The sequence below is a fragment of the Eurosta solidaginis genome, chromosome 1 (genome assembly GCF_040869045.1).
Source record: "Eurosta solidaginis isolate ZX-2024a chromosome 1, ASM4086904v1, whole genome shotgun sequence".
In the NCBI taxonomy this organism is placed as follows: Eukaryota; Metazoa; Arthropoda; class Insecta; order Diptera; family Tephritidae; genus Eurosta; species Eurosta solidaginis.
In genome coordinates, this window is record NC_090319.1 from 221,757,761 (window position 1) to 221,785,346 (window position 27,586).

Consider the following 27,586-nt stretch of genomic DNA (forward strand, 5'->3'; position numbering starts at 1 on the left):
GTTAAAGTTAAAGTTAAAGTCAAAGTTACAGTTAAAGTTAATGTTAAAGTTAAAGTTAAAGTTGAAGTGAATGGTAAAGTTAAAGCGAAAGTTAAAGTTAAAGTAAAAAAAAAAGTTAAAGTTAAAGTTGAAATTAAAGTTAAAGTGAAAAATAAAGTTAAAGTTAAAGTGAAAGTTAAAGTTAAAGTGAATTTAAAAGTTAAAGCGAAAGTTAAAGTTAAAAATAAAGTTAAAGTTAAAGGTAAGTGAAAGTTAAAAGTAAAGTTAAAGTTAAAGTTGAGTGAAAGTTAAAGTTAAAGTTAAAGTTAAAGTTAAAGTTAAAGTTAAAGTGAATGTTAAAGTTGAAGCGAAAGTTAAAGTTACAGGTAAAAATAAAGTTAAAGTTAAAGTTAAAGGTAGGTGAAAGTTAAAAATAAAGTTAAAGTTAAAGTGAAAATTAAAGTTAGAGTTAAAGTCAAAGTTAAAGTTAAGGTTAAAATTAAAGTTAAAGTTAAAGTTAAAGTTATGGTTAAAGTTAAAGTTAAAGTTGAAGTTAAAGTTAAAGTTAAAGTTAAAGTTAAAATTAAAGTTAATGTTAAAGTTAAAGTTACAGTTAAAATTAAAGTTAAAGTTAAAGTCAAAGTTAAAGTTAAAGTTAAGGTTAAAGTTAAAGCTAAAGTTAAATTTAAAGTTAAAGTTAAAGTTAATGTTAAAGTTAAAGTTAAGGTTAAGGTTAAAGTTAAAGTTAAAGTTAAAGTCAAAGTCAAAGTTAAAGTTAAAGTAAAGGTTAAAGTTAAATTTAAAGTTAAAGTTACAGTTACAGTTAAAGTTAAAGTCAAAGTTAACGTTAAAGTAAACTCAAAGGTAAAGTTAAAGTTAAAGTTAAGGTTAAAGTTAAAGTTAAATTTAAAGTTAAAGTTACAGTTAAAGTTACAGTTAAAGTTAAAGTTAAAGTTAAGGTTAAAGTTAAAGTTAAAGTTAAAGTTAAAGTTAATGTTAATGTTAATGTTAATGTTAAAGTTAAAGTTAAAGTTAAAGTGAATGTTAAAGTTAAAGCGAAAGTTAAAGTTAAAGTTAAAAATAAAGTTAAAGTTAAAGTTAAGGTTAAAGTTAAAGTCAAAGTGAAAGTTAAAGTTAAGGTTAAAGTTAAAGTTAAATTTAAAGTTAAAGTTACAGTTAAAGTTAAAGTTAAAGTTAAAGTTGAAGATAAAGTTAAAGTTAAAGTTAAAGTTAAAGTTACAGTTAAAGTTAAAATTAAAGTTAAAGTTAAAGTTAAAATTGAAGTTAAAGTTAAAGTTAAAGTTAAAGTTAAAGTTAAGTTAAAGTTAAAGTTAAAGTTAAAGTTAAGGTTAAAGTTAAAGTTAAATTTAAAGTTAAAGTTACAGTTAAAGTTAAAGTTAAAGTTAAAGTTAAAGTTAAAGTTAAAGTTAAGGTTAAAGTTAAAGTTAAAGTTAAAATTAAAGTTAAAGTTACAGTTAAAGTTAAAATTAAAGTTAAAGTTAAAGTTAAAATTGAAGTTAAAGTTAAAGTTAAGTTAAAGTTAAAGTTAAAGTTAAAGTTAAAGTTAAAGTTAAAGTTAAGGTTAAAGTTAAAGTTAAATTTAAAGTTAAAGTTACACTTAAAGTTAAAGTGAAAGTTAAAGTTAAAGTTAAAGTTAAAGTTGAAGTTAAAGTTAAAGTTAAAGTGAAAGTTAAAGTTAAATTTAAAGTTAAAGTTGAAGTTAAAGTTAAATTTAAATTTAAAGTTACAGTTACAGTTACAGTTAAAGTTAAAGTTAAAGTTAAAGTTAAAGTTAAAGTTAAAATTAAAGTTAAAGTTAAAGTTAAAGTTACAGTTAAAGTTAAAGTTAAGGTTAAAGTTAAAGTTAAATTTAAAGTTAATGTTAATGTTAATGTTAATGTTAATGTTAAAGTTAAAGTTAAAGTGAATGTTAAAGTTAAAGCGAAAGTTAAAGTTAAAGTTAAAAATAAAGTTAAAGTTAAAGTTAAGGTTAAAGTTAAAGTTAAAGTTAAAGTCAAAGTGAAAGTTAAAGTTAAGGTTAAAGTTAAAGTTAAATTTAAAGTTAAAGTTACAGTTAAAGTTAAAGTTAAAGTTAAAGTTAAAGTTAAGGTTAAAGTTAAAGTTAAAGTTAAAGTTAAATTTAAAGTTAAAGTTACAGTTAAAGTTAAAGCTAAAGTTAAAGTTAAAGTTAAAATTGAAGTTAAAGTTAAAGTTAAGTTAAAGTTAAAGTTAAGGTTAAAGTTAAAGTTAAATTCAAAGTTAAAGTTAAAGTTAAATTTAAAGTTACACTTAAAGTTAAAGTTGAAGTTAAAGTTACAGTTAAAGTTAAAGTTAAAGTTAAGGTTAAAGTTAAAGCGAAAGTTAAAGTTAAATTTAAAGTTACAGTTAAAGTTAAAGTTAAAGTTAGGGTTAAAGTTAAATTTAAAGTTAAAGTTACAGTTAAAGTTAAAGTTAAAGTTAAATTTAAAGTTAAAGTTACAGTTAAAGTTAAAGTTACAGTTAAAGCTAAAGTTAAAGTTAAAGTTAAAATTAAAGTTAAAGTTAAAGTTAAAGTCAAAGGTAAAGTTAAAGTTAAGGTTAAAGTTAAAGTTAAAGTTGAAGTTGAAGTTGAAGTTGAAGTTAAAGTTAAAGTTAAAGTGAATGTTAAAGTTAAAGCGAAAGTTAAAGTTAAAGTTAAAAATAAAGTTAAAGTTAAAGTTAAGGTTAAATTTAAAGTTAAAGTTAAAGTCAACGTTACAGTTAAATTTAATGTTAAAGTTAAAGTTAAAGTTGAAGTGAATGTTAAAGTTAAAGCGAAAGTTAAAGTTAAAGTTAAAAAAAAAAGTTTAAGTTAAAGTTGAAATTAAAGTTAAAGTTAAAAATAAAGTTAGTGATTACGTGTAATTCGGGACGATGGGGATTCGCTCGCACGTAACACCAAAAAAGAAATGTAAAAGAGAAGGAACTAGTTAGTGACTTATTGAAAAACAACACTTTCACTAATCTAATGAACAACAAACTTTCTTTATTCAATAATTCAAAAGGGGAAAAATTAAATTGTAAAGTATTTCGGAAATCACTTTAACTTAATGGTATGGAATTTGCACTTGAAACAATGAATGCTTACCTTCGGTTTGGTTGCTGGAGCTCACTTGCTGATGTTCAAAAGAAAAGTGAAAGTGAAAGAAAAAGAAAGAGTCCATGGCACCCGCCGATTGCTAACTTTCGTCGAGTTTTCCCCTACTCAATTAGTTCTCGGCTGTGCAAGGACAGTTACCGGTAATAGTTAAGTATACGGGCCGTATTAGGGTGAACTAAAAGTTATTTTAAATATTTAGGCTGTTGGCCTAAACATGCCGGCCCCCTTGCGGCGAGCAAGCTGAGAACAAACAACCAGTCCGAATTGACATCTAAGATTATACATGTAGCGATATATTGGGTGTACAGAATATGAAATAAAGTAGGATTCGTACGTTGTTCTCCATCGCCTTGTGGTGATGGCTCCCATTTCTCGATGAATACTGTGGATGAGAGAAAAATGGTTAATACATAAATACGTGGTTCTATTTAGTTCAATGCTCCTTATTAGATTAAAATGCGGATTCGGAGGTATCTGTAGATATGTTGTCGATATAAAATGTATTCTGGGATTGGCTTATTGTTGGTAGGCCCCCGATATGATCAGGCCAAAGATGGTAGCCTGAGCTAGTAGCCCGTTAATCGTGGACGGTGGCGTGCCGCTGATCATAAGACTAGCATAAACATCAGCGCCGAGTGTAAGTCGCACTGGTGCGGCGCGGTAAAAATCGGGGTCTGCCAACCGCATAAATTGGAAAGGCGTTGCGATTGTGGAGTCTACGCTAGCGATCGGGTTGAGACGGTTATGGCGTGTTATTATTGTAGCTTGGGTGATTACCCTCCCTGCTACCCCATACTTCCCGCGCAATATCGGTGTACATCTCGTTGGTGGCGTGGAATCCATGCGCTCCAGATGGAGTTCGTTCGCCAGATTGGCATAAATCACTGTGTTTGGGGAGCAGGGATCGATGAGTGCGCGTACCAGATGCAGGCGTCCTCCGGACTCGATGCGAACGACTGCCGTGGGTGCGATCGCGATAAACGATCTTATTATCGATGGTGTGGCTGGGGTTGCTATAACTCGGCCGGTCCTAAAGCGTTTGGGCACTTCTTTTCGTCGGACAAGTGCTCGCCCACGGTCTTCTTCTCGGGATTCATACGGGACCGTTCTACCCGATGTGCGCCGCGATGAGCGGAAAGGACGCGTTTCCGCGTCACCACGTCTCACATGAGTAGAACGGGGGGGTGGTCGGAAAGGACGTGTTTCAGAGCTACCGACGTGTGATTTCTGCTTGCTCCCAGTTGGTCGTACAGCTTCGGTTTCTAATTGCCGTTGTTGTTCGTGCCGTAATAGCGGTCGGAAAGGACGTGTTTCAGAGCCGCTCTGTTGTCTACGAAGGGTAGCTAATGCCGCCAATCTTGCTTCTTCTTCTTCTTCGGCATCCCGATCATCCATTTGTTGCGCCCAAGACTTGGTTCTTTCGGTGAGGGCCAGGGATAAGGCCCCGTCTGAGCTTTCTCCGTCATCGAGAAGGTCGCTTGTGGTTTGCCTCCATTCCTTGGTTTCGTCCCGGTGAAGGGTAGTATGATGATGCTCGTTGCATCGATAGCACTTGTCCTTACTTGTGCATACCTCGTGACTGTGGAAAGGGGACAAACAGTTGATGCAATAGTTATGTTCGCGGACCGTCTGCCACCTCTCTTCAGCGGACATCCTGCGGTATTGTGCGCAGAATCGTACGCCGTGATTTGCGGCGCAAAGGCGGCATGGTACGGAGAAACTTCTGGAACGCTCCTCTGTCTTGACGCGAGTTGCCGTGAAACGAGTCATTCTAAAAACATAATCGAGCGTTATTACATTGATTTCGTCTACATGGATGGCTAGTGGGTTTATGTATGAGGACGTTTTTTTTTTTTTTTAATATTTGCTATTATTATTATTAAGAAGGGGCAAGGGGAAAACCGCTAAACTGATTTTAGCTCCCATCATCCCATGTAGATGGTGCTCTGGTATTTTACCTTACAGATTTCAGCCTTTGGTCGGTCGATGTCGCTGAGCTGGCGCGACATAATTTGTGGTGTGTTTTAATTTTACTACAAGTGGCGTGCCACCACACACTACAGATTCCGAACTTGACTGTTGTACGTGTATGAAAAATGCTTGCGCAGTTGCGATTTCATCATTCAACCTTATTGTTTCGATGTGTATTGTCGATAAAGCTAAGGCCACACTGAGCTGCACTACACTGCGCTGCAAAATATTCTTCGCATGTATTCTTATGGAACAATTCACACCTAGCGGTAGCAGCACTGCGCGGCGCGGCCATGAGCGGCACTGTTGATCAAATAGAAAAAGTGAAGCGCCGCTGCCGCTACATGTCGCACCGCTTAGTGTGCACGCACTTTAATTGCCGTCTTCCAGGGAGTTTTACAGCTCCACCTCACGCTCAACTCTCACGGGAATGCTCTGGATCATTGATAGACTTGAGAAGAGATGGCGTGAAATTTGCACACACGCGAGATGTCATAGTCAGATGCCGCCGCTGTTTTTCATTTAACTCATACGGCGAAAGGCCGTGAGAAGAAAGAGGAAAAAAAACACAAGAGCTGAAGGAGAATGACGTAAAAATTGCCCTTAAAAATATCGGAACTCCTGTTTACATGCGCAGTGCGCCACCTTCTGTGATTCCATCATGGTCAAGCATTGCAAAACAGACGTTAACCTCAGGCAAAAATCACTTCGAAAACCCCCTGTCGCGCTGCCACACTACATGTCGCGTATAAAATATCTCTACCAATCATTCGCTGAAGCAGTCAAGTGTGACGTAGACGCGCAGAAAGAAGCAATATTGAGCTCGTGAATGCACAATCTTCTGTGTGTGATTTGTGATGCTTGACTGCTTGACTGTCAGAAGTGAAGTGTAGAAATTTTGACATTTACTACACTTTTCCACTTCCTGAACGAGCAAATTCCGATTAGCCCAAGTGAGACCTACTACACGTGTGTGCGCGCAAGTTTTTGATTTTCACAAGTTTCTGAAGAACAATTTTTCTTGTTTTAAAGGACCAATTTCTGCATTTATAAAATTCCGAAGTAATATCAACAAAATGGCACAAGCTATTAAGAAAATCATGCCTATGCTGGATCGCATTTTTATTAAACGCGTGGAAGCAGTTAGTACCACCTTTTTTTTTTTATAGTGTAATCGCTTTGAAAATCGTTTTTAGAATAATTCTTTATTTTAGCTTTTTTTGTGCCGTGTTAATCAGTGTTTCATACTTTGTATTTTTATAAAAATTATTGTAAAATAGTACACAAATAAAAAGCTTATTAAATGGTAAGTAAAGTACAACAATCTTTTTGTAGCGAATCTTAAGACAGGCGACAGATTATTAACAAGTGGTGCACCGCTTAATAGAAACGTCTTTAGTGATAAATATGTTGTAGGTGGTATGTTGAATGAAATCTTTACAAACTTGCTGCTCATTATTTGAAAGTAAATCGCTACCCAAAGGTTTTTGTAGATGCTTCAATTCATCTATTTGAGCACGTAAACTACTGCTCATTGGTATTGTTGCTGTAGGTGATATTTGCGATTTCATATCAATAATATTGTTTTCAGGGAACAATAGTTGATGAAGTTGTGGTTTTTCGTTTACGACGACGTCGTTTATTTGGAGTTTTTTTTTTTTTTTATTATGAATGCGTTGGCTTTTGAGACGCTCTGTGTATATACTTTATGCCTTTGATAACTTTAGAATGTGAGCGCTTTTTATCTCAAGCTTTTGACAATCGTGTTTTCCTTTGATTTAAATTTCGATGGCTACTTTTTTCCTTTGTTTGGAACGCGTCAACGTTGTCCAAGTTGCATGTGGTCGGCACCATTCCCTTCTTTTTGACGGAGACAGGTACTGTTTATGCCTGCGGAGAGGATAAGTCAGGCCAATGTGGTATAGGTAACACCCAGCCGGTGGTAAGTATCCCAACCCCAATAAACTACCGTGGTCCGCCAATTAGTTTGACATTAGAGGTAATTTGCATACATTTGGGTTACCCGAATACGGTCAATGGGGACATAACACAGATGCAAAGTATTTCGTCCATGCGAACAAATTATCTTGTCACTTTGAAACGTCTCCAAAATAAAGGAAAAATCGTACTTTATATTGCGAAAGGCAAGAAGGACATGTAATACCTATAGAGAATGTTCAAATTGTCGACTTCGCCTGCGGTAATAATCATACGGTCGCCACTGATTCTAAGAATCGTGTGTATAGTTGGGGATGTGGCAGCTTTGGGCGCCTTGGTCATGCAGAGCCTACGGACGAGATGGTACCTCGTTTAATAAAATTTTTCGACATGCAAGGACGTGATGAACGTAATGTATATTGTGGCGCAACCTTTAGTCTTGTCCTCAACGAGCTTGGCGTACTCTTTCTATTTGGGCAAAATAAGAAGACGGGAGAAGCAAATATGTACCCAAAACCTGTTCAGGACTTATCTGGGTGGAACATTACTGATGTCGGATGCGGAAACACTTCTATTATCCTATCAGCTGATGATACCCTACTAGCCTGGGGCGCTTCTCCTACCTATGGGGAATTGGGTATTGGCGAGTTCCCAAGGTCGTCCACTGTTCCTAAGGAAGTCCTCAAAATGGATAATATGAAAATACCTCAGGTCGCTATGGGTTATTCTCATGCTATATTACTAGTAGATACTGCTCACGAGTCAACTAAGCAAAAATATAATAAGTTACTAGAATATACTATCGGTGACTGAGTAATGCAGTTGCAAAAACGTATTTATTTAAAGCTTATCCAGCATTTATTAAACATATTCAGGGTGGCGTAGAAAAATAAATAGACAGTGACGGCGAAAGGTCTACGTAACGTCTGGATTGAAAGGCTAATAATTTCTCCTAAAACTTGCTAGTGATTGGATCTTCACTTGCAATAGTTTCCATTGATCATTGGTTATACCAACCGTACAGGTTTCCTTTTGCCCCTGGGGAATTTTGTCCTTTTGAAATAAGGTTAAAATAAAAAAAATGATTCGAAACTTTTTGTGCTTCACGCACGTGCGAAAGAACTTTCGTGGACTAAGTTATCAGCTTTTAAATTTTGGGGAAAAACTTTTTTTGTCAGCCATGAAAGTCTTAGAGGAGCATGTTGAAGATATGCCATTATCATGAGTAAAATTTTGGGAACGTGTTAGTTTGGCCCCCATTTTATTTGTTTGTATGAATGTGACTCCGCCAAATAGGAGGTGTGTGAATGGCTCCGCTAAACATAGGAGCGTACATTTCACTCATGCCCAAAGCAAGGCCATGGGCGCATGAAAAAAGTCTTGCGCCGAGGTGAATTAGTTAAGTTGTATATATCGATATGGCCTAACCCACGCGTTCCCATTTGAGCTCGTATTCACCTTTATCTAAACATTAGGCAATCTTAACCCAATGCCATCTGCAAAGGTGTACTACTGTTTAGATAAAATATAGGTTTGCAGACAGGAAATTCTCCTGTTGTATAATAATTTCATGGCTGATAGGAAAAGCTTTTAAACCTAGATCTATTTTAAAGAGCAATGCAATTCGCCAACCGCATCGTTGGTTTGAAATTGGTTCCTAAGGAGTGTTGCATGAAGGGTTTGTTGGTCTTGGATAATTTGTAATAGGATAATAAAAAATTGTAGACAAGCTTTAGATCCCTAATTCCGTGTCACACCCTGACTAGAAAAGAATTGGAATTAGGGAGAATGAGAAGTGGGGTATTAAAGATCTCCGACCCTCTCCTCGCAAGGAGGAAGCAAGACCAACTTTGTGATGGGTCTCGTCGTGTGCCCTCTGGCGGTATCAAGCTCGACTACTCGAACTCGATTGTCGGCTCCATAATGGAGTTTGGTTATTCGTCCTAATCTCCATTCGTTCGGAGGTAAATTTTCCTCTTTTATGACTACCAGGTCCCCTTGTTTCAGATTGGCTTGTGGGTGTTTCCACTTGGTGCGTTTTTGCAATTCGGTGAGATATTCGGACTTCCACCGTTTGCAAAACGTTTGATGTAATGCCTTCAGCTTCTCCCAGCGGTTGACAAGTGAGGCACGATTCTCACTGACGTCAATCTCTGGTGGGGCTAGTAGATGACCGCCAATGAGGAAGTGTCCCGGAGTGAGTGGTTCCAAGCTGGACGGGTCGTTGGAGGAGGGGCTCAGAGGCCTCGAGTTGAGACAAGACTCAACTCTGCAAAGAAGGGTACTGAACTCCTCCATAGTAAATTTGTAGTCCAACGCTATCTTTTTGAAGTGGTTTTTAAAACTTTTGACTCCAGCTTCCCACAGTCCGCCCATATGAGGAGCGGCTGCAGGTATGAAGTGCCATTGAAGGGTTTGGTGATAATACTTCGATAGGGTTTGGTTACGCGCATCGGCGAGGAAAGCTTTGAGTTCGGAACGAAGTGCTCGAGAGGCACCGACGAAGTTTGTTCCGTTGTCGTAGTATATGTTCTTCGGACATCCTCGCCTGGCGACAAACCGATCGAAAGCTGCTAAAAAGGCGGCGGTACTGAGGTCACTCGCGACTTCTAAATGAATCGCCTTGGTGGCAAAGCAGACAAAGAGGCAGACGTAACCCTTTGATATGCGACATCCTCTTCCGCTATAAGATTTGATGTCAAACGGTCCGGCAAAATCTACCCCCGTATTGGTGAAAGCCCGGGAAAAGGTGGTTCGCTCTGGAGGTAGATCTCCCATCAGTTGGGTTTGGGTCCGTTTGCGGAATATGGTGCAGGTTTTGCAATTATGTATGACCGATCGGATCATATTTTTTACCCTAGGTATCCAATATTCTGTGCGTAGGCGACGAAACATCAGTTGGTTCTCACCATGCAGGGTATCTTTGTGGATGAACTGGACAAGAAGTCGTGTGAGCCGGCAGTCATACGGCAGAATGATCGGGTGCCGTTCACTGTAGGGAAGATCCTTGGCCCCTGAAAGACGACCGCCCACCCTCAATATGCCCTTTTCATCGACAAGCGGGGTAAGAGGCAGGATTTCACTCTTTGAACCGATGAGTTTCCCGGATTTCAAACTCGAAAGTTCCTCCGAATAATGCTTCCGTTAGTAGAGAGCTATTAAACGACTTGTCGTGGCCTGAATTTCATTGGGTGAAATGAAGTACGATTCCGCTTTAAAGGAAGATTTTGTTTTAGTATTGGTTCTTTGCGAAAACCTTATAATATATGATATGACCCGCAAGGCTCTAGAAAGTTCTGAAAACCTTTCTAGGATATCCTCATTTCCACTTATTTTTGATGTGGGAAAGGCTTTTACGCGCTTTTGCTCAATATTTGTCTGATACTCCTTTTCTTGATTTGGCCACTTTGAATTGTCTTCTCGTAACCAAGAAGGTCCCTGCCACCACAAGGAGCTTGCGGTTAGGTCTTTTGCTGACATCCCTCTGCTGGCCAAATCTGCTGGGTTTGATGCAGACTCTATGTGGTGCCAGGCACTGTTCCCTACCTTTTCTACGATTTTGGTTACTCGATGAGCAACAAATGTTGACCAAGAGCAGGGAGGTTTTTTAATCCACGCTAAAACGATCGTTGAGTCAGTCCATAGATGTGTATGGAATTTTCCCAAGTTCAGGTTTTCGCGCACTGATTCTAAAGTTTCGGCTAACAAGACTGCTCCACACAGTTCTAATCTGGGTAGCGAAATTGTTTTTACGGGAGCTACTCTTGTTTTCGCAATTAGTAGGCTGACGTGGACCTCCTCATTAACCCTTGCCCTAAGAAATATTGTAGCTGCATAGGCTTTTTCGGATGCGTCGCAGAATCCATGTAATTCAACGTCCGCATTTAGTGTAAAATTTACCCATCTTGGTATCTGAATATTGTTAATATCCGGGTAGTCCTCCATAAAGGTTTGCCATTTATCTAGGGTACGCGTGGACACTGTCTCGTCCCAGTCAGTTCCTTCCAGCCAGATGTTTTGCATTATGATCTTGGCTACTACGATGACTGGCGCGAGCCATCCCAAAGGATCGAAGAGTTTGGCGATCGCTGAAAGTATTGCCCTTTTCGTCAGGACCTCACGATTTTCGATAGGTTTTGCGGTAAAATAGAAATAATCCGAATGCGCGTTCCATCTGATGCCTAATGTTTTGACTGTACTCGCATCCTCGAATTCCAGAAAATCTTCGTTTAGCAAGTGGGATTTTGGTACTCAGTATTCGGCTGCAGTTCGAAGTCCACTTTCGCAAAGAAAAACCTGCTGACCGTAGTGCGTGGGTGACTTCCTCCCGAGCTTTAATTGTTGACTCGATGCTGTGGCCTCCTGCTAGCACGTCATCGACGTACATGCTTGTACACAGAATGCTGGCTGCTATGGGTGATGAAGTCTCTACATCATCTGCTAGTTGGTGCAGTGTCCTTATTGCCAGACAAGGAGCACAGTTAACTCCAAACGTTACTGTCTTTAATTCATAGACGTTGATAGGATCCCCTTGATTATTGCGAAATACTATTCTTTGAAACTGGGTTTGGTTGGGCATTACCCATATTTGGCGATACATCTTCTCTATGTCGCTGTTAAAGACATATTTGAAGAATCGCCAACGAAGGAGCAGAATTGTTAGGTCGGCCTGCAGTACGGGGCCGGTGTATAACACGTCATTCAAACTAGTGCCATTGGCAGTGGGACACGATGCGTTAAAAACTACTCTTACTTTTGTAGTCGTGCTCTCCTCTTTTATTACCGCATGATGAGGCAAAAAGTAGCAATTTGTTGAATGGGGAGGGATAATTGTGGGAACTTTTGACATATGCCCTAATGTTTCGTATTCCGATAATACTCTGTTGTATTCAGTTTGTAGGGCTGGCGTTTTCGATAGGCGCGTCTCGTTTCGGTAAAACTGAGAGCAAGCGCTTTTCAGAGAGGGCCCTAATGTGATGCTGTTTGGAAACCCCTGCTTGAATGGTAGGGCTACGATGTATTTCCCATCGGTATTCCTTTTTGTTGTCGCTTTGTAAAGTGCCTCGCAATAGACATTATCCTCAGTGAGGAACCTTTTCTTAGGGATATCTTCTAGCTCCCAAAAGGCAGTCAATTGTTTCTCGATGCTGATTTCATTAAAAAAAGATACTCGGTTATTAATTGGCTGAGTTGCTTCTGTGCGACCGGTTAATATCCAACCGAAGACGGTTTCTTGGGCGAGAAGCGTATTTAAGACGTTCTTCCGTATGCCGTCTAGAATTACTTGAGGATAAATGTTGCCTCCTAGGATTAGGTCAACTGGTTCGTTAACGAAGAACCTTTTATCCGCCAGAGCAAGATTAGGGAACTCTTGTCGAGTCATTGCGTCAACTTGACATGTTGGAAGATCCCCTGTTAACTGAGGTAGAACCAGAACAACTGTATCAATGCATACTAAGGGGTCTATGAGGGAACCCAGTCTTATGAAGCAGGATTCTTTCACCTGCGCAGATGGTGTATTATTAATGCCTGAAACTTGGACGTGCAATCGTTTCGATGGCAGATGTATTCTGTTTTTGAGTCTTTCTGTTATAAACGAACATTCAGACCCAGAGTCTATAAGTGCTCTCGCGGAGAAATCCACTCCATTATAGTTTATTTTCACTCGTGCTGTGCCTAGTAATACCCCCTTTGTTGTACGTGCATGACAGGAAGAGACGCTATTAATATTCTCTTTTCTCTTTTCAGAGTCCATCCTTGCCCTTGCCTGTTGTGAAGTGGAGGGTACGTTATCATTGTTATGTTGGTTGCCCCTTTGGGGCGTTGTTGATGTTGTTTTTGGATTAGCTGTCGGAAGGTGGAGCAAGGTGTTGTGCCTTGAGTGACATGAGTTGCAGTTGAATGGACTCGTGCATCTTGTCACTGTGTGCCCAGCCGACAAGCAGTTCAGACAACAGTTGTTGCTTTTCACATAAACTATTTTGTCTGCCGTGGACAGCTTACGGAATTTTTGGCAGTTTCGTAATTTGTGCTCCTTACTGTTGCACATCTTACATGCCGTTTTTGGAACGCTGGCTTGGTAAACTCCAAGTTTTGTAGGCATTTCCTTTGAACTATTCGTGTGAGTTTTGGGCGGCTTGGATGGTTTGCTACCCTTTATGTCAGACACAGTTTCTAGAGTCTGAAAACGGCTTGACAAGAATTTGTCCATATCTTCCCATTTTGGGATGTCCGTTTTCTTCTCTACGGTTTGTTCCCATAGCGCCAAGGTGGATTCCGGGAGCTTTGTGGAACATAAGTATGTTATAATTGCATCCCAGTTTGTAATGTCGATTTTGTGACATTGAAGCGCCGATATGCAATTATTTATTTCGCGTTGTAATTTTTTTATTGCTGTTCCGCATTCGTATTCGACTGCCGTAAGATTAAACAAAAGCTTCAATTGCGTGTTCACTAGGACACGCTTATTCTCATACCTGTCTTTTAAGTTTTTCCAGGCTGTTTCAAACCCTTCATTCGTCAGGGAGCACCTTTCTACTATTTCTTTTGCTTCCCCTTGAGTTTTCTGCCTTAGATAGTAAATTTTTTCAACATCTTGCAGATCCTTGTTGAGAATATATAAGGCCGTGAACATATATCTAAAAGCCGGCCAAGAAAGGTAATCACCTTTAAATATATCGGTATCGCAAGGGGGCAGCCGGATTTTATGTCCATGATTCGGATTGGTTTCCACTTTTGTGGCAGGGGCATTTGCAGGTGGTGCTAATTTTTCCACTTCAGCAGCGATCGTAGCCATGCATTTCATATAGCATGCGAAACAGCTTTTATTTTTCTGCTTAATGCATTGCAGGTCCTCTTTCGTTATATCTGTAGAGTTGAGGAGACCTTCATAAAGTGACTTTGTCTTCTTCCATAGTGATTTCAGCTCCTCTTGCTGTATTGCAAGGGTGTGTTTGTTTTGTTCAGCGATTGGCTTCGCATTGAACTCCTGCTCAAACTCCACTATGGAGTCTGTCATTCTTATGTAGGTCTCCATTTTTTTTTATTATTTTAAATATCTTGTCTCTTTTAAGGAACGAGAGCGGAAGTAATGACTCTGGAGTATTGTGCTTGCAACGAAAGCGAAAATATGAATTGACACAGATAGAAATCTGTTTCAAGATTTAATGTGCCTAATTATGTGTGTATTGTTGTTGAAGTTTCTAAGAGTGACACAGATAGAAATTTGGATGCAAATTTAATGTGTCAAAATTGTTATTTGATGAAAAAATGAAGTGGGCTAATTGTGCCAAACCAAATTAGTATTCCAAGAAAAAAGGAATTGACTGCAATTGTGTACTTCTTCGACCGTGAAAAGCGTAATAAACTTATTTATTTTGATTTGTTTTCTTGTTTGATACACAATTTTGAAAATAACTTTATATGGACTGTAAGTAAATAGTGTCTGCTACCAGCCACTAGCCATCCAATGGTGTATATTATAAGTCGCAGTGGCTTGGATATTGTGTACAAGTGTATAAACTGAAGTGAATCTGTGACAAGTTCATAAAAAGCATCAACCAGGTGGAAATAAAGGTGTTGTGTACTTCTTATCGAAATTTCGAATGAAAGGAGACTATCCCTAAGTCTTATGTTGCACAGTGCAGTGGAGGTGAGGAGAAAAAACAAAAAAACAATTTTTTTGTATCACTGCCTGTCTGCCTTGAGCTGTGTCGGAGGACTCTTACCACTGGTGGGGGAGTCAACCGATAGTCAAAAGGCGATTGGTGTGTTTAAAAAACACGAAATTTCCACCTACTTCGAATTACAAACCTATCACAAGTTCACTTCTATACGTTCACGTATTGCAAAAAAAATGGTGGTGCATGAACTAATAAAACCAACGTACCTTGTGTCGTGGTGATGATGTGTTTTATGATATGTGGGTAGATGTGCGGACTGTATGAAGTGTTGAATGTATGATGTGCGGAATGTATGAAGTGTTGACTGTATGATGCGATGACTATATGATGTGCGGACTGTATGATGTGATGATAATGTGATGTGCGGACTTAATGATGTGATGACTGTGTATATAGAATGCTCGCTATTACCACTCGTCGCTACTTAATGGCTGATCGCTGGTATTTCTTTTAATTCCCACTTATTTTATTGCAAATTTTCACCGTCGATTTTAAATAATTTGTTGAAAAATGTTTCACTTTAAATTTTAATGCGCTGGCTGAATATTGTGTTCACTTGGATTTTCCTGGCGCGATAGGACCAATGATTACGTGTAATTCGGGACGATGGGGATTCGCTCGCACGTAACACCAAAAAAGAAATGTAAAAGAGAAGGAACTAGTTAGTGACTTATTGAAAAACAACACTTTCACTAATCTAATGAACAACAAACTTTCTTTATTCAATAATTCAAAAGGGGAAAAATTAAATTGTAAAGTATTTCGGAAATCACTTTAACTTAATGGTATGGAATTTGCACTTGAAACAATGAATGCTTACCTTCGGTTTGGTTGCTGGAGCTCACTTGCTGATGTTCAAAAGAAAAGTGAAAGTGAAAGAAAAAGAAAGAGTCCATGGCACCCGCCGATTGCTAACTTTCGTCGAGTTTTCCCCTACTCAATTAGTTCTCGGCTGTGCAAGGACAGTTACCGGTAATAGTTAAGTATACGGGCCGTATTAGGGTGAACTAAAAGTTATTTTAAATATTTAGGCTGGTGGCCTAAACAGTTAGAGTTAAAGTGAAAGTTAAAGTTAAAGTTCATGTTAAAGTTAAAGTTAAAGTGAATGTTAAAGTTAAAGCGAAAGTTAAAATTAAAGTTAAAAATAAAGTTAAAGTAAAAGTTAAAGTTAAAGGTAAGTGAAAGTTAAAGTTAAAGTTAAAAATAAAGTTAAAGTGAAAGTGAATGTTAAAGTTAAAGCAAAAGTTAAAGTTAAATTTAAAGTTAAAGTTACAGTTAAAGTTAAAGTTAAAGTTAAGGTTAAGGTTAAAGTTAAAGTTAAAGTTAAATTTAAAGTTAAAGTTACAGTTAAAGTTAAAGTTAAAGTTAAATTTAAAGTTAAAGTTAAAGTTAAAAATAAAGTTAAAGTTGAAGTTAAGGTTAAAGTTAAAGTTAAAGTTAAAGTTAGAGTTAAAGTTAAAGTTAAAGTTAAACTCAAAGTTAAAGTTAAAGTTAAAGTTAAAGTTAAAGTTACAGTTACAGTTAAAGTTAAAGTTAAAGTTAAAGTTAAAGTTAAATTTAAAGTTAAAGTCTAAGTTAAAGTCTAAGTTAAAGTTAAAGTCAAAGTTAAAGTTAAAGTCAAAGTTAAAGTTAAAGTTAAGGTTAAAGTTAAAGTTAAAGTTAAAGTTAAATTTAAAGTTAAAGTTACAGTTAAAGTTAAAGTTAAAGTTAAAGATAAAGTTAAAGTTAAAGTTGAAGTTGAAGTTGAAGTTGAAGTTAAAGTTAAAGTTAAAGTGAATGTTAAAGCTAAAGCGAAAGTTAAAGTTAAATTTAAAGTTAAAGTTACAGTTAAATTTAAAGTTAAAGTTAAGGTTAAAGTTGAAGTTAAATTTAAAGTTAAAGTTACAGTTAAAGTTAAAGTTAAAGTTAAAGTGAATGTTAAAGTTAAAGCGAAAGTTAAAGTTAAAAATAAAGTTAAAGTTAAAGTTAAAAATAAAGTTAAAGTTAAGGTTAAAGTTAAAGTTAAAGTTAAAGTGAATGTTAAAGTTAAAGCGAAAGTTAAAGTTAAATTTAAAAATAAAGTTAAAGTTAAAGTTAAAGTTACAGTTAAAGTTAAAGTTAAAGTTAAAGTTAAAGTGAATGTTAAAGTTAAAGCGAAAGTTAAAGTTAAAGTTAGAAATAAAGTTATAGTTAAAGTTAAGGTTAAAGTTAAAGTTAGAGTTAAAGTTAAAGTTAAAGTTAAACTCAAAGTTAAAGTTAAAGTTAAAGTTAAAGTTACAGTTAAAGTTAAAGTTAAAGTTACAGTTAAAGTTAAAGTTAAAGTTAAAGTTAAAGTTAAAGTTAAATTTAAAGTTAAAGTTAAAGTTACAGTTAAAGTTAAAGTTAAAGTTAAGTTAAAGTTAAAGTGAATGTTAAAGTTAAAGCGAAAGTTAAAGTTAAATTTAAAGTTAAAGTTACAGTTAAAGTTAAAGTTAAAGTTAAAGTTAAAGTTAAAGTTAAAGTTAAAGTTAAAGTTAAAGTTAAAGTTAAGGTTAAAGTTAAAGTTAAAGTTAAATTTAAAGTTAAAGTTACAGTTAAAGTTAAAGTTAAAGTTAAAGTTAAATTTAAAGTTAAAGTTAAAGCGAAAGTTAAAGTTAAAGTTAAAAATAAAGTTAAAGTTGAAGTTAAGGTTAAAGTTAAAGTTAAAGTTAGAGTTAAAGTTAAAGTTAAAGTTAAAGTTAAACTCAAAGTTAAAGTTAAAGTTAAAGTTAAAGTTACAGTTACAGTTAAAGTTAAAGTTAATGGTGCATGAACTAATAAAACCAACGTACCTTGTGTCGTGGTGATGATGTGTTTTATGATATGTGGGTAGATGTGCGGACTGTATGAAGTGTTGAATGTATGATGTGCGGAATGTATGAAGTGTTGACTGTATGATGCGATGACTATATGATGTGCGGACTGTATGATGTGATGATAATGTGATGTGCGGACTTAATGATGTGATGACTGTGTATATAGAATGCTCGCTATTACCACTCGTCGCTACTTAATGGCTGATCGCTGGTATTTCTTTTAATTCCCACTTATTTTATTGCAAATTTTCACCGTCGATTTTAAATAATTTGTTGAAAAATGTTTCACTTTAAATTTTAATGCGCTGGCTGAATATTGTGTTCACTTGGATTTTCCTGGCGCGATAGGACCAATGATTACGTGTAATTCGGGACGATGGGGATTCGCTCGCACGTAACACCAAAAAAGAAATGTAAAAGAGAAGGAACTAGTTAGTGACTTATTGAAAAACAACACTTTCACTAATCTAATGAACAACAAACTTTCTTTATTCAATAATTCAAAAGGGGAAAAATTAAATTGTAAAGTATTTCGGAAATCACTTTAACTTAATGGTATGGAATTTGCACTTGAAACAATGAATGCTTACCTTCGGTTTGGTTGCTGGAGCTCACTTGCTGATGTTCAAAAGAAAAGTGAAAGTGAAAGAAAAAGAAAGAGTCCATGGCACCCGCCGATTGCTAACTTTCGTCGAGTTTTCCCCTACTCAATTAGTTCTCGGCTGTGCAAGGACAGTTACCGGTAATAGTTAAGTATACGGGCCGTATTAGGGTGAACTAAAAGTTATTTTAAATATTTAGGCTGGTGGCCTAAACAGTTAGAGTTAAAGTGAAAGTTAAAGTTAAAGTTCATGTTAAAGTTAAAGTTAAAGTGAATGTTAAAGTTAAAGCGAAAGTTAAAATTAAAGTTAAAAATAAAGTTAAAGTAAAAGTTAAAGTTAAAGGTAAGTGAAAGTTAAAGTTAAAGTTAAAAATAAAGTTAAAGTGAAAGTGAATGTTAAAGTTAAAGCGAAAGTTAAAGTTAAATTTAAAGTTAAAGTTACAGTTAAAGTTAAAGTTAAAGTTAAAGTTAAGGTTAAGGTTAAAGTTAAAGTTAAAGTTAAATTTAAAGTTAAAGTTACAGTTAAAGTTAAAGTTAAAGTTAAATTTAAAGTTAAAGTTAAAGTTAAAAATAAAGTTAAAGTTGAAGTTAAGGTTAAAGTTAAAGTTAAAGTTAAAGTTAGAGTTAAAGTTAAAGTTAAAGTTAAACTCAAAGTTAAAGTTAAAGTTAAAGTTAAAGTTAAAGTTACAGTTACAGTTAAAGTTAAAGTTAAAGTTAAAGTTAAAGTTAAATTTAAAGTTAAAGTCTAAGTTAAAGTTAAAGTCAAAGTTAAAGTTAAAGTCAAAGTTAAAGTTAAAGTTAAGGTTAAAGTTAAAGTTAAAGTTAAAGTTAAATTTAAAGTTAAAGTTACAGTTAAAGTTAAAGTTAAAGTTAAAGATAAAGTTAAAGTTAAAGTTGAAGTTGAAGTTGAAGTTGAAGTTAAAGTTAAAGTTAAAGTGAATGTTAAAGCTAAAGCGAAAGTTAAAGTTAAATTTAAAGTTAAAGTTACAGTTAAATTTAAAGTTAAAGTTAAGGTTAAAGTTGAAGTTAAATTTAAAGTTAAAGTTACAGTTAAAGTTAAAGTTAAAGTTAAAGTGAATGTTAAAGTTAAAGCGAAAGTTAAAGTTAAAAATAAAGTTAAAGTTAAAGTTAAAAATAAAGTTAAAGTTAAGGTTAAAGTTAAAGTTAAAGTTAAAGTGAATGTTAAAGTTAAAGCGAAAGTTAAAGTTAAATTTAAAAATAAAGTTAAAGTTAAAGTTAAAGTTACAGTTAAAGTTAAAGTTAAAGTTAAAGTGAATGTTAAAGTTAAAGCGAAAGTTAAAGTTAAAGTTAGAAATAAAGTTATAGTTAAAGTTAAGGTTAAAGTTAAAGTTAGAGTTAAAGTTAAAGTTAAACTCAAAGTTAAAGTTAAAGTTAAAGTTAAAGTTACAGTTAAAGTTAAAGTTAAAGTTACAGTTAAAGTTAAAGTTAAAGTTAAAGTTAAAGTTAAAGTTAAATTTAAAGTTAAAGTTAAAGTTACAGTTAAAGTTAAAGTTAAAGTTAAGTTAAAGTTAAAGTGAATGTTAAAGTTAAAGCGAAAGTTAAAGTTAAATTTAAAGTTAAAGTTACAGTTAAAGTTAAAGTTAAAGTTAAAGTTAAAGTTAAAGTTAAAGTTAAAGTTAAAGTTAAAGTTAAAGTTAAAGTTAAAGTTAAAGTTAAGGTTAAAGTTAAAGTTAAAGTTAAATTTAAAGTTAAAGTTACAGTTAAAGTTAAAGTTAAAGTTAAAGTTAAATTTAAAGTTAAAGTTAAAGCGAAAGTTAAAGTTAAAGTTAAAAATAAAGTTAAAGTTGAAGTTAAGGTTAAAGTTAAAGTTAAAGTTAGAGTTAAAGTTAAAGTTAAAGTTAAACTCAAAGTTAAAGTTAAAGTTAAAGTTAAAGTTACAGTTACAGTTAAAGTTAAAGTTAAAGTTAAAGTTAAGTTTAAAGTTAAAGTTAAAGTTAAATTTAAAGTTAAAGTCTAAGTTAAAGTTAAAGTCAAAGTTAAAGTTAAAGTCAAAGTTAAAGTTAAAGTTAAGGTTAAAGTTAAAGTTAAAGTTAAATTTAAAGTTAAAGTTACAGTTAAAGTTAAAGTTAAAGTTAAATTTAAAGTTACAGTTAAAATTAAAGTTAAAGTTAAAGTTAAGTTAAAATTAAAGTTAAATTTAAAGTTAAAGTTAAATTTAAAGTTAAAGTTAAAGTGAATGTTAAAGTTAAAGCGAAAGTTAAAGTTAAAGTTAAAAATAAAGTTAAAGTGAAAGTTAAAGTTAAGGTAAAATTTAAAGTTAAAGTTAAAGTCAAAGTTAAAGTTAATGTTAAAGTTAAGGTTATAGTTAAAGTTGAAGTGAATGTTAAAATTAAAGCGAAAGTTAAAGTTAAAAATAAAGTTAAAGTTAAAGTTGAAATTAAAGTTAAAAATAAAGTTAAAGTTAAAGTTAAATTTAAAGTTAAAGTTACAGTTAAAGTTAAAATTAAAGTTAAAGTTAAAGTTAAGTTAAAGTTAAAGTTAAATTTAAAGTTAAAGTTAATGTTAAAGTTAAAGTTAAAGTGAATGTTAAAGTTAAAGCGCAAGTTAAAGTTAAAGTTAAAAATAAAGTTAAAGTTAAAGTTAAGGTTAAAGTTAAAGTTAAAGTTAAAGTGAAAGTTAAAGCTAAAGTTAAACTCAAAGTTAAAGTTAAAATTAAGGTTAAGGTTAAAGTTAAAGTTAAATTTAAAGTTAAAGTTAAAGTTAAAGTGAATGTTAAAGTTAAAGCGAAAGTTAAAGTTAAAAATAAAGTTAAAGTTAAAGTTAAAGCTAAAGTTAAAGTTAAAGTTAAAGTTAAAATTAAAGTTAAAGTTAAGGTTAAAGTTAAAGTTAAAGCTAAAGTTAAAGTTAATGTTAAAGTTAAAGTTAGAGTTAGAGTTAAAGTTAAAGTTAAAGTGAATGTTAAAGTTAAAGCGAAAGTTAAAGTTAAAGTTAAAAATAAAGTTAAAGTTAAAGTTGAAGTTAAGGTTAAAGTTAAAGTTAAAGTTAAGGTTAAAGTTAAAGTTAAAGTTAAATTTAAAGTTAAAGTTACAGTTAAAGTTAAAGTTAAAGTTAAATTTAAAGTTAAAGTTACAGTTAAAGTTGAAGTTAAAGTTAAAGTTAAGGTTAAAGTTAAATTTAAAGTTAAAGTTACAGTTACAGTTAAAGTTAAAGTTAAGTTAAAGTTAAAGTGAATGTTAAAGTTAAAGCGAAAGTTAAAGTTAAATTTAAAGTTAAAGTTACAGTTAAAGTTAAAGTTAAGGTTAAAGTTAAAGTTAAAGTTAAATTTAAAGTTAAAGTTACAGTTAAAGTTAAAGTTAAAGTTAAAAATAAAGTTAAAGTTGAAGTTAAGGTTAAAGTTAAAGTTAAAGTTAAAGTTAAAGTTAGAGTTAAAGTTAAAGTTAAAGTTAAACTCAAAGTTAAAGTTAAAGTTAAAGTTAAAGTTACAGTTACAGTTAAAGTTAAAGTTAAAGTTAAAGTTAAATTTAAAGTTAAAGTCAAAGTTAAAGTTAAAGTCAAAGTTAAAGTTAAAGTCAAAGTTAAAGTTAAGGTTAAAGTTAAAGTTAATGGTGCATGAACTAATAAAACCAACGTACCTTGTGTCGTGGTGATGATGTGTTTTATGATATGTGGGTAGATGTGCGGACTGTATGAAGTGTTGAATGTATGATGTGCGGAATGTATGAAGTGTTGACTGTATGATGCGATGACTATATGATGTGCGGACTGTATGATGTGATGATAATGTGATGTGCGGACTTAATGATGTGATGACTGTGTATATAGAATGCTCGCTATTACCACTCGTCGCTACTTAATGGCTGATCGCTGGTATTTCTTTTAATTCCCACTTATTTTATTGCAAATTTTCACCGTCGATTTTAAATAATTTGTTGAAAAATGTTTCACTTTAAATTTTAATGCGCTGGCTGAATATTGTGTTCACTTGGATTTTCCTGGCGCGATAGGACCAATGATTACGTGTAATTCGGGACGGTGGGGATTCGCTCGCACGTAACACCAAAAAAGAAATGTAAAAGAGAAGGAACTAGTTAGTGACTTATTGAAAAACAACACTTTCACTAATCTAATGAACAACAAACTTTCTTTATTCAATAATTCAAAAGGGGAAAAATTAAATTGTAAAGTATTTCGGAAATCACTTTAACTTAATGGTATGGAATTTGCACTTGAAACAATGAATGCTTACCTTCGGTTTGGTTGCTGGAGCTCACTTGCTGATGTTCAAAAGAAAAGTGAAAGTGAAAGAAAAAGAAAGAGTCCATGGCACCCGCCGATTGCTAACTTTCGTCGAGTTTTCCCCTACTCAATTAGTTCTCGGCTGTGCAAGGACAGTTACCGGTAATAGTTAAGTATACGGGCCGTATTAGGGTGAACTAAAAGTTATTTTAAATATTTAGGCTGGTGGCCTAAACAGTTAGAGTTAAAGTGAAAGTTAAAGTTAAAGTTCATGTTAAAGTTAAAGTTAAAGTGAATGTTAAAGTTAAAGCGAAAGTTAAAATTAAAGTTAAAAATAAAGTTAAAGTAAAAGTTAAAGTTAAAGGTAAGTGAAAGTTAAAGTTAAAGTTAAAAATAAAGTTAAAGTGAAAGTGAATGTTAAAGTTAAAGCGAAAGTTAAAGTTAAATTTAAAGTTAAAGTTACAGTTAAAGTTAAAGTTAAAGTTAAGGTTAAGGTTAAAGTTAAAGTTAAAGTTAAATTTAAAGTTAAAGTTACAGTTAAAGTTAAAGTTAAAGTTAAATTTAAAGTTAAAGTTAAAAATAAAGTTAAAGTTGAAGTTAAGGTTAAAGTTAAAGTTAAAGTTAAAGTTAGAGTTAAAGTTAAAGTTAAAGTTAAACTCAAAGTTAAAGTTAAAGTTAAAGTTAAAGTTAAAGTTACAGTTAAAGTTAAAGTTAAAGTTAAAGTTAAAGTTAAATTTAAAGTTAAAGTCTAAGTTAAAGTTAAAGTCAAAGTTAAAGTTAAAGTCAAAGTTAAAGTTAAAGTTAAGGTTAAAGTTAAAGTTAAAGTTAAATTTAAAGTTAAAGTTACAGTTAAAGTTAAAGTTAAAGTTAAAGATAAAGTTAAAGTTAAAGTTGAAGTTGAAGTTGAAGTTGAAGTTAAAGTTAAAGTTAAAGTGAATGTTAAAGCTAAAGCGAAAGTTAAAGTTAAATTTAAAGTTAAAGTTACAGTTAAATTTAAAGTTAAAGTTAAGGTTAAAGTTGAAGTTAAATTTAAAGTTAAAGTTACAGTTAAAGTTAAAGTTAAAGTTAAAGTGAATGTTAAAGTTAAAGCGAAAGTTAAAGTTAAAAATAAAGTTAAAGTTAAAGTTAAAAATAAAGTTAAAGTTAAGGTTAAAGTTAAAGTTAAAGTTAAAGTGAATGTTAAAGTTAAAGCGAAAGTTAAAGTTAAATTTAAAAATAAAGTTAAAGTTAAAGTTAAAGTTACAGTTAAAGTTAAAGTTAAAGTTAAAGTTAAAGTGAATGTTAAAGTTAAAGCGAAAGTTAAAGTTAAAGTTAGAAATAAAGTTATAGTTAAAGTTAAGGTTAAAGTTAAAGTTAGAGTTAAAGTTAAAGTTAAAGTTAAACTCAAAGTTAAAGTTAAAGTTAAAGTTAAAGTTACAGTTAAAGTTAAAGTTAAAGTTACAGTTAAAGTTAAAGTTAAAGTTAAAGTTAAAGTTAAAGTTAAATTTAAAGTTAAAGTTAAAGTTACAGTTAAAGTTAAAGTTAAAGTTAAGTTAAAGTTAAAGTGAATGTTAAAGTTAAAGCGAAAGTTAAAGTTAAATTTAAAGTTAAAGTTACAGTTAAAGTTAAAGTTAAAGTTAAAGTTAAAGTTAAAGTTAAAGTTAAAGTTAAAGTTAAAGTTAAAGTTAAAGTTAAGGTTAAAGTTAAAGTTAAAGTTAAATTTAAAGTTAAAGTTACAGTTAAAGTTAAAGTTAAAGTTAAAGTTAAATTTAAAGTTAAAGTTAAAGCGAAAGTTAAAGTTAAAGTTAAAAATAAAGTTAAAGTTGAAGTTAAGGTTAAAGTTAAAGTTAAAGTTAGAGTTAAAGTTAAAGTTAAAGTTAAACTCAAAGTTAAAGTTAAAGTTAAAGTTAAAGTTAAAGTTACAGTTACAGTTAAAGTTAAAGTTAAAGTTAAGTTTAAAGTTAAAGTTAAAGTTAAATTTAAAGTTAAAGTCTAAGTTAAAGTTAAAGTCAAAGTTAAAGTTAAAGTCAAAGTTAAAGTTAAGGTTAAAGTTAAAGTTAAAGTTAAATTTAAAGTTAAAGTTACAGTTAAAGTTAAAGTTAAAGTTAAATTTAAAGTTACAGTTAAAATTAAAGTTAAAGTTAAAGTTAAGTTAAAATTAAAGTTAAATTTAAAGTTAAAGTTAAATTTAAAGTTAAAGTTAAAGTGAATGTTAAAGTTAAAGCGAAAGTTAAAGTTAAAGTTAAAAATAAAGTTAAAGTGAAAGTTAAAGTTAAGGTAAAATTTAAAGTTAAAGTTAAAGTCAAAGTTAAAGTTAATGTTAAAGTTAAGGTTATAGTTAAAGTTGAAGTGAATGTTAAAATTAAAGCGAAAGTTAAAGTTAAAAATAAAGTTAAAGTTAAAGTTGAAATTAAAGTTAAAAATAAAGTTAAAGTTAAAGTTAAATTTAAAGTTAAAGTTACAGTTAAAGTTAAAATTAAAGTTAAAGTTAAAGTTAAGTTAAAGTTAAAGTTAAATTTAAAGTTAAAGTTAATGTTAAAGTTAAAGTTAAAGTGAATGTTAAAGTTAAAGCGCAAGTTAAAGTTAAAGTTAAAAATAAAGTTAAAGTTAAAGTTAAGGTTAAAGTTAAAGTTAAAGTTAAAGTGAAAGTTAAAGCTAAAGTTAAACTCAAAGTTAAAGTTAAAATTAAGGTTAAGGTTAAAGTTAAAGTTAAATTTAAAGTTAAAGTTAAAGTTAAAGTGAATGTTAAAGTTAAAGCGAAAGTTAAAGTTAAAAATAAAGTTAAAGTTAAAGTTAAAGCTAAAGTTAAAGTTAAAGTTAAAGTTAAAATTAAAGTTAAAGTTAAGGTTAAAGTTAAAGTTAAAGCTAAAGTTAAAGTTAATGTTAAAGTTAAAGTTAGAGTTAGAGTTAAAGTTAAAGTTAAAGTGAATGTTAAAGTTAAAGCGAAAGTTAAAGTTAAAGTTAAAAATAAAGTTAAAGTTAAAGTTGAAGTTAAGGTTAAAGTTAAAGTTAAAGTTAAGGTTAAAGTTAAAGTTAAAGTTAAATTTAAAGTTAAAGTTACAGTTAAAGTTAAAGTTAAAGTTAAATTTAAAGTTAAAGTTACAGTTAAAGTTGAAGTTAAAGTTAAAGTTAAGGTTAAAGTTAAATTTAAAGTTAAAGTTACAGTTACAGTTAAAGTTAAAGTTAAGTTAAAGTTAAAGTGAATGTTAAAGTTAAAGCGAAAGTTAAAGTTAAATTTAAAGTTAAAGTTACAGTTAAAGTTAAAGTTAAGGTTAAAGTTAAAGTTAAAGTTAAATTTAAAGTTAAAGTTACAGTTAAAGTTAAAGTTAAAGTTAAAGTTAAAAATAAAGTTAAAGTTGAAGTTAAGGTTAAAGTTAAAGTTAAAGTTAAAGTTAAAGTTAAAGTTAGAGTTAAAGTTAAAGTTAAAGTTAAACTCAAAGTTAAAGTTAAAGTTAAAGTTAAAGTTACAGTTACAGTTAAAGTTAAAGTTAAAGTTAAAGTTAAATTTAAAGTTAAAGTCAAAGTTAAAGTTAAAGTCAAAGTTAAAGTTAAAGTCAAAGTTAAAGTTAAAGTTAAGGTTAAAGTTAAAGTTAATGGTGCATGAACTAATAAAACGTACCTTGTGTCGTGGTGATGATGTGTTTTATGATATGTGGGTAGATGTGCGGACTGTATGAAGTGTTGAATGTATGATGTGCGGAATGTATGAAGTGTTGACTGTATGATGCGATGACTATATGATGTGCGGACTGTATGATGTGATGATAATGTGATGTGCGGACTTAATGATGTGATGACTGTGTATATAGAATGCTCGCTATTACCACTCGTCGCTACTTAATGGCTGATCGCTGGTATTTCTTTTAATTCCCACTTATTTTATTGCAAATTTTCACCGTCGATTTTAAATAATTTGTTGAAAAATGTTTCACTTTAAATTTTAATGCGCTGGCTGAATATTGTGTTCACTTGGATTTTCCTGGCGCGATAGGACCAATGATTACGTGTAATTCGGGACGATGGGGATTCGCTCGCACGTAACACCAAAAAAGAAATGTAAAAGAGAAGGAACTAGTTAGTGACTTATTGAAAAACAACACTTTCACTAATCTAATGAACAACAAACTTTCTTTATTCAATAATTCAAAAGGGGAAAAATTAAATTGTAAAGTATTTCGGAAATCACTTTAACTTAATGGTATGGAATTTGCACTTGAAACAATGAATGCTTACCTTCGGTTTGGTTGCTGGAGCTCACTTGCTGATGTTCAAAAGAAAAGTGAAAGTGAAAGAAAAAGAAAGAGTCCATGGCACCCGCCGATTGCTAACTTTCGTCGAGTTTTCCCCTACTCAATTAGTTCTCGGCTGTGCAAGGACAGTTACCGGTAATAGTTAAGTATACGGGCCGTATTAGGGTGAACTAAAAGTTATTTTAAATATTTAGGCTGGTGGCCTAAACAGTTAGAGTTAAAGTGAAAGTTAAAGTTAAAGTTCATGTTAAAGTTAAAGTTAAAGTGAATGTTAAAGTTAAAGCGAAAGTTAAAATTAAAGTTAAAAATAAAGTTAAAGTAAAAGTTAAAGTTAAAGGTAAGTGAAAGTTAAAGTTAAAGTTAAAAATAAAGTTAAAGTGAAAGTGAATGTTAAAGTTAAAGCGAAAGTTAAAGTTAAATTTAAAGTTAAAGTTACAGTTAAAGTTAAAGTTAAAGTTAAGGTTAAGGTTAAAGTTAAAGTTAAAGTTAAATTTAAAGTTAAAGTTACAGTTAAAGTTAAAGTTAAAGTTAAATTTAAAGTTAAAGTTAAAGTTAAAAATAAAGTTAAAGTTGAAGTTAAGGTTAAAGTTAAAGTTAAAGTTAAAGTTAGAGTTAAAGTTAAAGTTAAAGTTAAACTCAAAGTTAAAGTTAAAGTTAAAGTTAAAGTTAAAGTTACAGTTACAGTTAAAGTTAAAGTTAAAGTTAAAGTTAAATTTAAAGTTAAAGTCTAAGTTAAAGTTAAAGTCAAAGTTAAAGTTAAAGTCAAAGTTAAAGTTAAAGTTAAGGTTAAAGTTAAAGTTAAAGTTAAAGTTAAATTTAAAGTTAAAGTTACAGTTAAAGTTAAAGTTAAAGTTAAAGATAAAGTTAAAGTTAAAGTTGAAGTTGAAGTTGAAGTTGAAGTTAAAGTTAAAGTTAAAGTGAATGTTAAAGCTAAAGCGAAAGTTAAAGTTAAATTTAAAGTTAAAGTTACAGTTAAATTTAAAGTTAAAGTTAAGGTTAAAGTTGAAGTTAAATTTAAAGTTAAAGTTACAGTTAAAGTTAAAGTTAAAGTTAAAGTG

At 31.9% G+C, this 27,586-nt stretch overlaps 1 protein-coding gene and 1 pseudogene across 5 annotated transcripts in view; both read left to right on the forward strand.

Annotated features, from left to right (window-relative positions):
* LOC137237028 (xylulose kinase) overlaps positions 1-27,586 on the forward strand; it is a 1,135,242-nt gene that overhangs the window by 533,940 nt on the left and 573,716 nt on the right. The gene's annotated exons all lie outside the window — the stretch shown is intronic.
* Positions 6,857-7,819, forward strand: LOC137247623 (protein RCC2 pseudogene; annotated as a pseudogene).